Raw genomic sequence first — 12,957 nt, forward strand, 5'->3', positions numbered from 1 at the left:
CTTATAGTATTCCTTTCCGCCTTCTGGAGTTCGATATATCTCGAACGGGAGGCAGGACACTCTTCTAATTGCTTGTTTCTTAATGTACATTTAATTCTATTAACGTGGACCTTATCGTATTCCTTTCCGCCTTCCGGAGTTCGATATATATCGAACGGGAGGCAGGACACTCTTCTAATTGCTTGTTTCTTAATGTACATTTAATTCTATTAACGTGGACCGTATAGTATTCCTTTCCGCCTTCTGGAGTTCGATATATCTCGAACGGGAGGCAGGACACTCTTCTAATTGCTTGTTTCTTAATGTACATTTAATTCTATTAACGTGGACCTTATAGTATTCCTTTCCGCCTTCTAGAGTTCGATATATCTCGAACGGGAGGCAGGACACTCTTCTAATTGCTTGTTTCTTAATGTACATTTAATTCTATTAACGTGGAACGTATAGTATTCCTTTCCGCCTTCTGGAGTTCGATATATCTCGAACGGGAGGCAGGACACTCTTCTAATTGCTTGTTTCTTAATGTACATTTAATTCTATTAACGTGGACCTTATAGTATTCCTTTCCGCTTTCTAGAGTTCGATATATCTCGAACGGGAGGCAGGACACTCTTCTAATTGCTTGTTTCTTAATGTACATTTAATTCTATTAACGTCGACCTTATAGTATTCCTTTCCGCCTTCTGGAGTTCGATATATCTCGAACGGGAGGCAGGACACTCTTCTAATTGATTGTTTCTTGATGTACATTTAATTCTATTAACGTGGACCTTATAGTATTCCTTTCCGCCTTCTGGAGTTCGATATATCTCGAACGGGAGGCAGGACACTCTTCTAATTGCTTGTTTCTTAATGTACATTTAATTCTATTAACGTGGACCTTATCGTGTTCCTTTCCGCCTTCTAGAGTTCGATATATCTCGAATGGGAGGCAGGACACTCTTCTAATTGCTTGTTTCTTGATGTACATTTAATTCTATTAACGTGGACCTTATAGTATTCCTTTCCGCCTTCTGGAGTTCGATATATCTCGAACGGGAGGCAGGACACTCTTCTAATTGCTTGTTTCTTAATGTACATTTAATTCTATTAACGTGGACCTTATCGTATTCCATTCCGCTTTCTAGAGTTCGATATATCTCGAACGGAAGGCAGGACACTCTTCTAATTGCTTGTTTCTTAATGTACATTTAATTCTATTAACGTCGACCTTATCGTATTCCTTTCCGCTTTCTAGAGTTCGATATATCTCGAACGGGAGGCAGGACACTCTTCTAATTGCTTGTTTCTTAATGTACATTTAATTCTATTAAAGTGGACCTTATAGTATTCCTTTCCGACTTCTAGAGTTCGATATATCTCGAATGGGAGGCAGGACACTCTTCTAATTGCTTGTTTCTTGATGTACATTTAATTCTATTAACGTGGACCTTATAGTATTCCTTTCCGCCTTCTGGAGTTCGATATATCTCGAACGGGAGGCAGGACACTCTTCTAATTGCTTGTTTCTTAATGTACATTTAATTCTATTAACGTGGACCTTATCGTATTCCATTCCGCTTTCTAGAGTTCGATATATCTCGAACGGGAGGCAGGACACTCTTCTAATTGCTTGTTTCTTAATGTACATTTAATTCTATTAACGTGGACCTTATAGTATTCCTTTCCGCCTTCTGGAGTCCGATATATCTCGAACGGGAGGCAGGACACTCTTTTAATTGCTTGTTTCTTAATGTACATTTAATTCTATTAACGTGGACCTTATCGTATTCCTTTCCGCCTTCTGGAGTACGATATATCTCGAACGGGAGGCAGGACACTCTTCTAATTGCTTGTTTCTTAATGTACATTTAATTCTATTAACGTCGACCTTATAGTATTCCTTTCCGCCTTCTGGAGTTCGATATATCTCGAACGGGAGGCAGGACACTCTTCTAATTGATTGTTTCTTGATGTACATTTAATTCTATTAACGTGGACCTTATAGTATTCCTTTCCGCCTTCTGGAGTTCGATATATCTCGAACGGGAGGCAGGACACTCTTCTAATTGCTTGTTTCTTAATGTACATTTAATTCTATTAACGTGGACCTTATCGTGTTCCTTTCCGCCTTCTAGAGTTCGATATATCTCGAACGGAAGGCAGGACACTCTCCTAATTGCTTGTTTCTTAATGTACATTTAATTCTATTAACGTGGACCTTATCGTATTCCTTTCCGCCTTCCGGAGTTCGATATATATCGAACGGGAGGCAGGACACTCTTCTAATTGCTTGTTTCTTAATGTACATTTAATTCTATTAACGTGGACCTTATAGTATTCCTTTCCGCCTTCTGGAGTTCGATATATCTCGAACGGGAGGCAGGACACTCTTCTAATTGCTTGTTTCTTAATGTACATTTAATTCTATTAACGTGGACCTTATCGTATTCCTTTCCGCCTTCCGGAGTTCGATATATATCGAACGGGAGGCAGGACACTCTTCTAATTGCTTGTTTCTTAATTTACATTTAATTCTATTAACGTCGACCTTATAGTATTCCCTTCCGCCTTCTGGAGTTCGATATATCTCGAACGGGAGGGAGGACACTCTTCTAATTGCTTGTTTCTTAATGTACATTTAATTCTATTAACGTGGACCTTATAGTATTCCTTTCCGCCTTCTGGAGTTCGATATATCTCGAACGGGAGGCAGGACACTCTTCTAATTGCTTGTTTCTTAATGTACATTTAATTCTATTAACGTGGACCTTATAGTATTCCTTTCCGCCTTCTGGAGTTCGATATATCTCGAACAGGAGGCAGGACACTCTTCTAATTGCTTGTTTCTTAATGTACATTTAATTCTATTAACGTGGACCTTATAGTATTCGTTTCTGCCTTCTAGAGTTCGATATATCTCGAATGGGAGGCAGGACACTCTTCTAATTGCTTGTTTCTTGATGTACATTTAATTCTATTAACGTGGACCTTATAGTATTCCTTTCCGCCTTCTGGAGTTCGATATATCTCGAACGGGAGGCAGGACACTCTTCTAATTGCTTGTTTCTTAATGTACATTTAATTCTATTAACGTGGACCTTATCGTATTCCTTTCCGCCTTCCGGAGTTCGATATATATCGAACGGGAGGCAGGACACTCTTCTAATTGCTTGTTTCTTAATGTACATTTAATTCTATTAACGTGGACCGTATAGTATTCCTTTCCGCCTTCTGGAGTTCGATATATCTCGAACGGGAGGCAGGACACTCTTCTAATTGCTTGTTTCTTAATGTACATTTAATTCTATTAACGTGGACCTTATAGTATTCCTTTCCGCCTTCTAGAGTTCGATATATCTCGAACGGGAGGCAGGACACTCTTCTAATTGCTTGTTTCTTAATGTACATTTAATTCTATTAACGTGGAACGTATAGTATTCCTTTCCGCCTTCTGGAGTTCGATATATCTCGAACGGGAGGCAGGACACTCTTCTAATTGCTTGTTTCTTAATGTACATTTAATTCTATTAACGTGGACCTTATAGTATTCCTTTCCGCCTTCTGGAGTTCGATATATCTCGAACGGGAGGCAGGACACTCTTCTAATTGCTTGTTTCTTAATGTACATTTAATTCTATTAACGTGGACCTTATCGTATACCTTTCCGCTTTCTAGAGTTCGATATATCTCGAACGGGAGGCAGGACACTCTTCTAATTGCTTGTTTCTTAATGTACATTTAATTCTATTAACGTGGACCTGATAGTATTCCTTTCCGCTTTGTAGAGTTCGATATATCTCGAACGGGAGGCAGGACACTCTTCTAATTGGTTGTTTCTTAATGTACATTTAATTCTATTAACGTGGACCTTAACGTATTCCTTTCCGCCTTCTGGAGTTCGATATATCTCGAACGGGAGGCAGGACACTCTTCTAATTGCTTGTTTCTTAATGTACATTTAATTCTATTAACGTCGACCTTATAGTATTCCCTTCCGCCTTCTGGAGTTCGATATATCTCGAACGGGAGGCAGGACACTCTTCTAATTGCTTGTTTCTTAATGTACATTTAATTCTATTAACGTGGACCTTATCGTATTCCTTTCCGCCTTCTGGAGTTCGATATATCTCGAACGGGAGGCAGGACACTCTTCTAATTGCTTGTTTCTTAATGTACATTTAATTCTATTAACGTGGACCTTATAATATTCCTTTCCGCCTTCTAGAGTTCGATATATCTCGAACGGGAGGCAGGACACTCTTCTAATTGCTTGTTTCTTAATGTACATTTAATTCTATTAACGTGGACCTTATAGTATTCCTTTCCGCTTTCTAGAGTTCGATATATCTCGAACGGGAGGCAGGACACTCTTCTAATTGCTTGTTTCTTAATGTACATTTAATTCTATTAACGTGGACCTTATAGTATTCCTTTCCGCCTTCTCGAGTTCGATATATCTCGAATGGGAGGCAGGACACTCTTCTAATTTCTTGTTTCTTGATGTACATTTAATTCTATTAACGTGGACCTTATAGTATTCCTTTCCGCTTTCTAGAGTTCGATATATCTCGAACGGGAGGCAGGACACTCTTCTAATTGCTTGTTTCTTAATGTACATTTAATTCTATTAACGTGGACCTTATCGTATTCCTTTCCGCCTTCTGGAGTTCGATATATCTCGAACGGGAGGCAGGACACTCTTCTAATTGCTTGTTTCTTAATGTACATTTAATTCTATTAACGTGGACCTTATAGTATTCCTTTCCGCTTTCTAGAGTTCGATATATCTCGAACGGGAGGCAGGACACTCTTCTAATTGCTTGTTTCTTAATGTACATTTAATTCTATTAACGTGGACCTTATCGTATTCCTTTCCGCCTTCTGGAGTTCGATATATCTCGAACGGGAGGCAGGACACTCTTCTAATTGCTTGTTTCTTAATGTACATTTAATTCTATTAACGTGGACCTTATCGTATTCCTTTCCGCCTTCTGGAGTTCGATATATCTCGAACGGGAGGCAGGACACTCTTCTAATTGCTTGTTTCTTAATGTACATTTAATTCTATTAACGTGGACCTTATAGTATTCCTTTCCTCTTTCTAGAGTTCGATAAATCTCGAACGGGAGGCAGGACACTCTTCTAATTGCTTGTTTCTTAATGTACATTTAATTCTATTAACGTGGACCTTATAGTATTCCTTTCCGCTTTCTAGAGTTCGATATATCTCGAACGGGAGGCAGGACACTCTTCTAATTGCTTGTTTCTTAATGTACATTTAATTCTATTAACGTGGACCCTACCGTATTCCTTTCCGCCTTCCGGAGTTCGATATATATCGAACGGGAGGCAGGACACTCTTCTAATTGCTTGTTTTTTAATGTACATTTAATTCTATTAACGTGGACCTTATAGTATTCCTTTCCGCCTTCTAGAGTTCGATATATCTCGAATGGGAGGCAGGACACTCTTCTAATTGCTTGTTTCTTGATGTACATTTAATTCTATTAACGCGGACCTTATAGTATTCCTTTCCGCTTTCTAGAGTTGGATATATCTCGAACAGGAGGCAGGACACTCCTCTAATTGCTCATTTCTTAATGTACATTTAATTCTATTAACGTGGACCTTATAGTATTCCTTTCCGCCTTCTAGAGTTCGATATATCTCGAACGGAAGGCAGGACACTCTCCTAATTGCTTGTTTCTTAATGTACATTTAATTCTATTACAGTGGACCGTATAGTATTCCTTTCCGCCTTCTGGAGTTCGATATATCTCGAACGGAAGGCAGGACACTCTTCAATTGCTTGTTTCTTAATGTACATTTAATTCTATTAACGCGGACCTTATAGTATTCCTTTCCGCTTTCTAGAGTTGGATATATCTCGAACGGGAGGTAGGACACTCTTCTAATTGCTTGTTTCTTAATGTACATTCAATTCTATTAACGTGGACCTTATCGTATTCCTTTCCGCCTTCCGGAGTTCGATATATATCGAACGGGAGGCAGGACACTCTTCTAATTGCTTGTTTCTTAATGTACATTTAATTCTATTAACGTGGACCTTATAGTATTCCTTTCCGCCATCTGGAGTTCGATATATCTCGAACGGGAGGCAGGACACTCTTCTAATTGCTTGTTCCTTAATGTACATTTAATTCTATTAACGTGGACATTATAGTATTCCTTTCCGCCTTCTGGAGTTCGATATATCTCGAACGGGAGGCAGGACACTCTTCTAATTGCTTGTTTCTTAATGTACATTTAATTCTATTAACGTGGACCTTATAATATTCCTTTACGCCTTCTGGAGTTCGATATATCTCGAACGGGAGGCAGGACACTCTTCTAATTGCTTGTTTCTTAATGTACATTTAATTCTATTAACGTGGACCTTATAGTATAACTTTCCGCCTTCTGGAGTTCGATATATCTCGAACGGGAGGCAGGACACTCTTCTAATTGCTTGTTTCTTAATGTACATTTAATTCTATTAACGTGGACCTTATAGTATTCCTTTCCGCCTTCTAGAGTTCGATATATCTCGAATGGGAGGCAGGACACTCTTCTAATTGCTTGTTTCTTGATGTACATTTAATTCTATTAACGTGGACCTTATAGTATTCCTTTCCGCCTTCTGGAGTTCGATATATCTCGAACGGGAGGCAGGACACTCTTCTAATTGCTTGTTTCTTAATGTACATTTAATTCTATTAACGTGGACCTTATCGTATTCCTTTCCGCCTTCCGGAGTTCGATATATATCGAACGGGAGGCAGGACACTCTTCTAATTGCTTGTTTCTTAATGTACATTTAATTCTAATAACGTCGACCTTATAGTATTCCCTTCCGCCTTCTGGAGTTCGATATATCTCGAACGGGAGGCAGGACACTCTTCTAATTGCTTGTTTCTTAATGTACATTTAATTCTATTAACGTGGACTTTATAGTATTCCTCTCCGCCTTCTGGAGTTCGATATATCTCCAACGGGAGGCAGGACACTCTTCTAATTGCTTTTTTCTGAATGTACATTTAATTCTATTAACGTGGACCTTATAGTATTCCTTTCCGCCTTCTAGAGTTCGATATATCTCGAATGGGAGGCAGGACACTCTTCTAATTGCTTGTTTCTTGATGTACATTTAATTCTATTAACGTGGACCTTATAGTATTCCTTTCCGCTTTCTAGAGTTCGATATATCTCGAACGGGAGGCAGGACACTCTTCTAATTGATTGTTTCTTGATGTACATTTAATTCTATTAACGTGGACCTTATAGTATTCCTTTCCGCCTTCTGGAGTTCGATATATCTCGAACGGGAGGCAGGACACTCTTCTAATTGCTTGTTTCTTAATGTACATTTAATTCTATTAACGTGGACCTTATCGTATTCCTTTCCGCCTTCCGGAGTTCGATATATATCGAACGGGAGGCAGGAGACTCTTCTAATTGCTTGTTTCTTAATGTACATTTAATTCTATTACCGTCGACCTTATAGTATTCCCTTCCGCTTTCTGGAGTTCGATATATCTCGAACGGGAGGCAGGACACTCTTCTAATTGCTTGTTTCTTAATGTACATTTAATTCTATTAACGTGGACCTTATAGTATTCCTTTCCGCCTTCTGGAGTTCGATATATCTCGAACGGGAGGCAGGACACTCTTCTAATTGCTTGTTTCTTAATGTACATTTAATTCTATTAACGTGGACCGTATAGTATTCCTTTCCGCTTTCTAGAGTTCGATATATCTCGAACGGGAGGCAGGACACTCTTCTAATTGCTTGTTTCTTAATGTACATTTAATTCTATTAACGTGGACCTTATCGTATTCCTTTCCGCTTTTTAGAGTTCGATATATCTCGAACGGGAGGCAGGACACTTTTCTAATTGCTTGTTTCTTAATGTACATTTAATTCTATTAACGTGGACCTTATCGTGTACCTTTCCGCCTTCTAGAGTTCGATATATCTCGAACGGGAGGCAGGACACTCTTCTAATTGCTTGTTTCTTAATGTACATTTAATTCTATTAACGTGGACCTTATAGTATTCCTTTCCGCTTTCTAGAGTTCGATATATCTCGAACGGGAGGCAGGACACTCTTCTAATTGCTTGTTTCTTAATGTACATTTAATTCTATTAACGTCGACCTTATAGTATTCCCTTCCGCCTTCTGGAGTTCGATATATCTCGAACGGGAGGCAGGACACTCTTCTAATTGCTTGTTTCTTAATGTACATTTAATTCTATTAACGTGGACCTTATAGTATTCCTTTCCGCCTTCTGGAGTTCGATATATCTCGAACAGGAGGCAGGACACTCTTCTAATTGCTTGTTTCTTAATGTACATTTAATTCTATTAACGTGGACCTTATAGTATTCCTTTCCGCCTTCTGGAGTTCGATATATCTCGAACGGGAGGCAGGACACTCTTCTAATTGCTTGTTTCTTAATGTACATTTAATTCTATTAACGTGGACCTTATCGTATTCCTTTCCGCCTTCCGGAGTTCGATATATATCGAACGGGAGGCAGGACACTCTTCTAATTGCTTGTTTCTTAATGTACATTTAATTCTATTAACGTGGACCGTATAGTATTCCTTTCCGCCTTCTGGAGTTCGATATATCTCGAACGGGAGGCAGGACACTCTTCTAATTGCTTGTTTCTTAATGTACATTTAATTCTATTAACGTGGACCTTATAGTATTCCTTTCCGCCTTCTAGAGTTCGATATATCTCGAACGGGAGGCAGGACACTCTTCTAATTGCTTGTTTCTTAATGTACATTTAATTCTATTAACGTGGAACGTATAGTATTCCTTTCCGCCTTCTGGAGTTCGATATATCTCGAACGGGAGGCAGGACACTCTTCTAATTGCTTGTTTCTTAATGTACATTTAATTCTATTAACGTGGACCTTATAGTATTCCTTTCCGCTTTCTAGAGTTCGATATATCTCGAACGGGAGGCAGGACACTCTTCTAATTGCTTGTTTCTTAATGTACATTTAATTCTATTAACGTCGACCTTATAGTATTCCTTTCCGCCTTCTGGAGTTCGATATATCTCGAACGGGAGGCAGGACACTCTTCTAATTGATTGTTTCTTGATGTACATTTAATTCTATTAACGTGGACCTTATAGTATTCCTTTCCGCCTTCTGGAGTTCGATATATCTCGAACGGGAGGCAGGACACTCTTCTAATTGCTTGTTTCTTAATGTACATTTAATTCTATTAACGTGGACCTTATCGTGTTCCTTTCCGCCTTCTAGAGTTCGATATATCTCGAATGGGAGGCAGGACACTCTTCTAATTGCTTGTTTCTTGATGTACATTTAATTCTATTAACGTGGACCTTATAGTATTCCTTTCCGCCTTCTGGAGTTCGATATATCTCGAACGGGAGGCAGGACACTCTTCTAATTGCTTGTTTCTTAATGTACATTTAATTCTATTAACGTGGACCTTATCGTATTCCATTCCGCTTTCTAGAGTTCGATATATCTCGAACGGAAGGCAGGACACTCTTCTAATTGCTTGTTTCTTAATGTACATTTAATTCTATTAACGTCGACCTTATCGTATTCCTTTCCGCTTTCTAGAGTTCGATATATCTCGAACGGGAGGCAGGACACTCTTCTAATTGCTTGTTTCTTAATGTACATTTAATTCTATTAAAGTGGACCTTATAGTATTCCTTTCCGACTTCTAGAGTTCGATATATCTCGAATGGGAGGCAGGACACTCTTCTAATTGCTTGTTTCTTGATGTACATTTAATTCTATTAACGTGGACCTTATAGTATTCCTTTCCGCCTTCTGGAGTTCGATATATCTCGAACGGAATGCAAGACACTCTTCAAATTGTTTGTTTCTTAATGTACGTTTATTTCTATTAATGAGGACCTTATCGTATTCCTTTCCGCCTTCTGGTGTTCGATATATCTCGAAGGGAAGGCAAGACACTCTTCTAATTGCTTGTTTCTTAATGTACATTTAATTCTATTAACGTGGACCTTATCGTATTCCTTTCCGCTTTTTAGAGTTCGATATATCTCGAACGGGAGGCAGGACACTTTTCTAATTGCTTGTTTCTTAATGTACATTTAATTCTATTAACGTGGACCTTATCGTGTACCTTTCCGCCTTCTAGAGTTCGATATATCTCGAACGGGAGGCAGGACACTCTTCTAATTGCTTGTTTCTTAATATACATTTAATTCTATTAACGTGGACCTTATAGTATTCCTTTCCGCCTTCTGGAGTTCGATATATCTCGAACGGGAGGCAGGACACTCTTCTAATTGCTTGTTTCTTAATGTACATTTAATTCTATTAACGTGGACTTTATCGTATTCCTTTCCGCCTTCTAGAGTTCGATATATCTCGAACGGGAGGCAGGACACTCTTCTAATTGCTTGTTTCTTAATGTACATTTAATTCTATTAACGTGGACCTTATCGTATTCCTTTCCGCCTTCCGGAGTTCGATATATATCGAACGGGAGGCAGGAGACTCTTCTAATTGCTTGTTTCTTAATGTACATTTAATTCTATTACCGTCGACCTTATAGTATTCCCTTCCGCTTTCTGGAGTTCGATATATCTCGAACGGGAGGCAGGACACTCTTCTAATTGCTTGTTTCTTAATGTACATTTAATTCTATTAACGTGGACCTTATAGTATTCCTTTCCGCCTTCTGGAGTTCGATATATCTCGAACGGGAGGCAGGACACTCTTCTAATTGCTTGTTTCTTAATGTACATTTAATTCTATTAACGTGGACCGTATAGTATTCCTTTCCGCTTTCTAGAGTTCGATATATCTCGAACGGGAGGCAGGACACTCTTCTAATTGCTTGTTTCTTAATGTACATTTAATTCTATTAACGTGGACCTTATCGTATTCCTTTCCGCTTTTTAGAGTTCGATATATCTCGAACGGGAGGCAGGACACTTTTCTAATTGCTTGTTTCTTAATGTACATTTAATTCTATTAACGTGGACCTTATCGTGTACCTTTCCGCCTTCTAGAGTTCGATATATCTCGAACGGGAGGCAGGACACTCTTCTAATTGCTTGTTTCTTAATGTACATTTAATTCTATTAACGTGGACCTTATAGTATTCCTTTCCGCTTTCTAGAGTTCGATATATCTCGAACGGGAGGCAGGACACTCTTCTAATTGCTTGTTTCTTAATGTACATTTAATTCTATTAACGTCGACCTTATAGTATTCCCTTCCGCCTTCTGGAGTTCGATATATCTCGAACGGGAGGCAGGACACTCTTCTAATTGCTTGTTTCTTAATGTACATTTAATTCTATTAACGTGGACCTTATAGTATTCCTTTCCGCCTTCTGGAGTTCGATATATCTCGAACGGGAGGCAGGACACTCTTCTAATTGCTTGTTTCTTAATGTACATTTAATTCTATTAACGTGGACCTTATAGTATTCCTTTCCGCCTTCTGGAGTTCGATATATCTCGAACGGGAGGCAGGACACTCTTCTAATTGCTTGTTTCTTAATGTACATTTAATTCTATTAACGTGGACCTTATCGTATTCCTTTCCGCCTTCCGGAGTTCGATATATATCGAACGGGAGGCAGGACACTCTTCTAATTGCTTGTTTCTTAATGTACATTTAATTCTATTAACGTGGACCGTATAGTATTCCTTTCCGCCTTCTGGAGTTCGATATATCTCGAACGGGAGGCAGGACACTCTTCTAATTGCTTGTTTCTTAATGTACATTTAATTCTATTAACGTGGACCTTATAGTATTCCTTTCCGCCTTCTAGAGTTCGATATATCTCGAACGGGAGGCAGGACACTCTTCTAATTGCTTGTTTCTTAATGTACATTTAATTCTATTAACGTGGAACGTATAGTATTCCTTTCCGCCTTCTGGAGTTCGATATATCTCGAACGGGAGGCAGGACACTCTTCTAATTGCTTGTTTCTTAATGTACATTTAATTCTATTAACGTGGACCTTATAGTATTCCTTTCCGCTTTCTAGAGTTCGATATATCTCGAACGGGAGGCAGGACACTCTTCTAATTGCTTGTTTCTTAATGTACATTTAATTCTATTAACGTCGACCTTATAGTATTCCTTTCCGCCTTCTGGAGTTCGATATATCTCGAACGGGAGGCAGGACACTCTTCTAATTGATTGTTTCTTGATGTACATTTAATTCTATTAACGTGGACCTTATAGTATTCCTTTCCGCCTTCTGGAGTTCGATATATCTCGAACGGGAGGCAGGACACTCTTCTAATTGCTTGTTTCTTAATGTACATTTAATTCTATTAACGTGGACCTTATCGTGTTCCTTTCCGCCTTCTAGAGTTCGATATATCTCGAATGGGAGGCAGGACACTCTTCTAATTGCTTGTTTCTTGATGTACATTTAATTCTATTAACGTGGACCTTATAGTATTCCTTTCCGCCTTCTGGAGTTCGATATATCTCGAACGGGAGGCAGGACACTCTTCTAATTGCTTGTTTCTTAATGTACATTTAATTCTATTAACGTGGACCTTATCGTATTCCATTCCGCTTTCTAGAGTTCGATATATCTCGAACGGAAGGCAGGACACTCTTCTAATTGCTTGTTTCTTAATGTACATTTAATTCTATTAACGTCGACCTTATCGTATTCCTTTCCGCTTTCTAGAGTTCGATATATCTCGAACGGGAGGCAGGACACTCTTCTAATTGCTTGTTTCTTAATGTACATTTAATTCTATTAAAGTGGACCTTATAGTATTCCTTTCCGACTTCTAGAGTTCGATATATCTCGAATGGGAGGCAGGACACTCTTCTAATTGCTTGTTTCTTGATGTACATTTAATTCTATTAACGTGGACCTTATAGTATTCCTTTCCGCCTTCTGGAGTTCGATATATCTCGAACGGAATGCAAGACACTCTTCAAATTGTTTGTTTCTTAATGTAC

The 12,957-nt window shown here is 38.7% G+C and overlaps 1 long non-coding RNA gene across 1 annotated transcript in view; it reads right to left on the bottom strand.

Annotated features, from left to right (window-relative positions):
* LOC127068726 (uncharacterized) overlaps positions 1-12,957 on the bottom strand; it is a 71,161-nt gene that overhangs the window by 51,945 nt on the left and 6,259 nt on the right. Inside the window, exons 2-5 of the long non-coding RNA XR_007783152.1 lie at positions 9,350-9,789; positions 6,600-7,149; positions 5,940-6,049; positions 1,871-3,630 (exon numbers count right to left, since the gene is read on the bottom strand). This is a non-coding gene — a long non-coding RNA (uncharacterized LOC127068726). The remainder of the gene's footprint in view (positions 1-1,870; positions 3,631-5,939; positions 6,050-6,599; positions 7,150-9,349; positions 9,790-12,957) is intronic.

The sequence above is a fragment of the Vespula vulgaris genome, chromosome 1, assembly GCF_905475345.1.
Source record: "Vespula vulgaris chromosome 1, iyVesVulg1.1, whole genome shotgun sequence".
Classification (NCBI taxonomy): domain Eukaryota; kingdom Metazoa; phylum Arthropoda; class Insecta; order Hymenoptera; family Vespidae; genus Vespula; species Vespula vulgaris.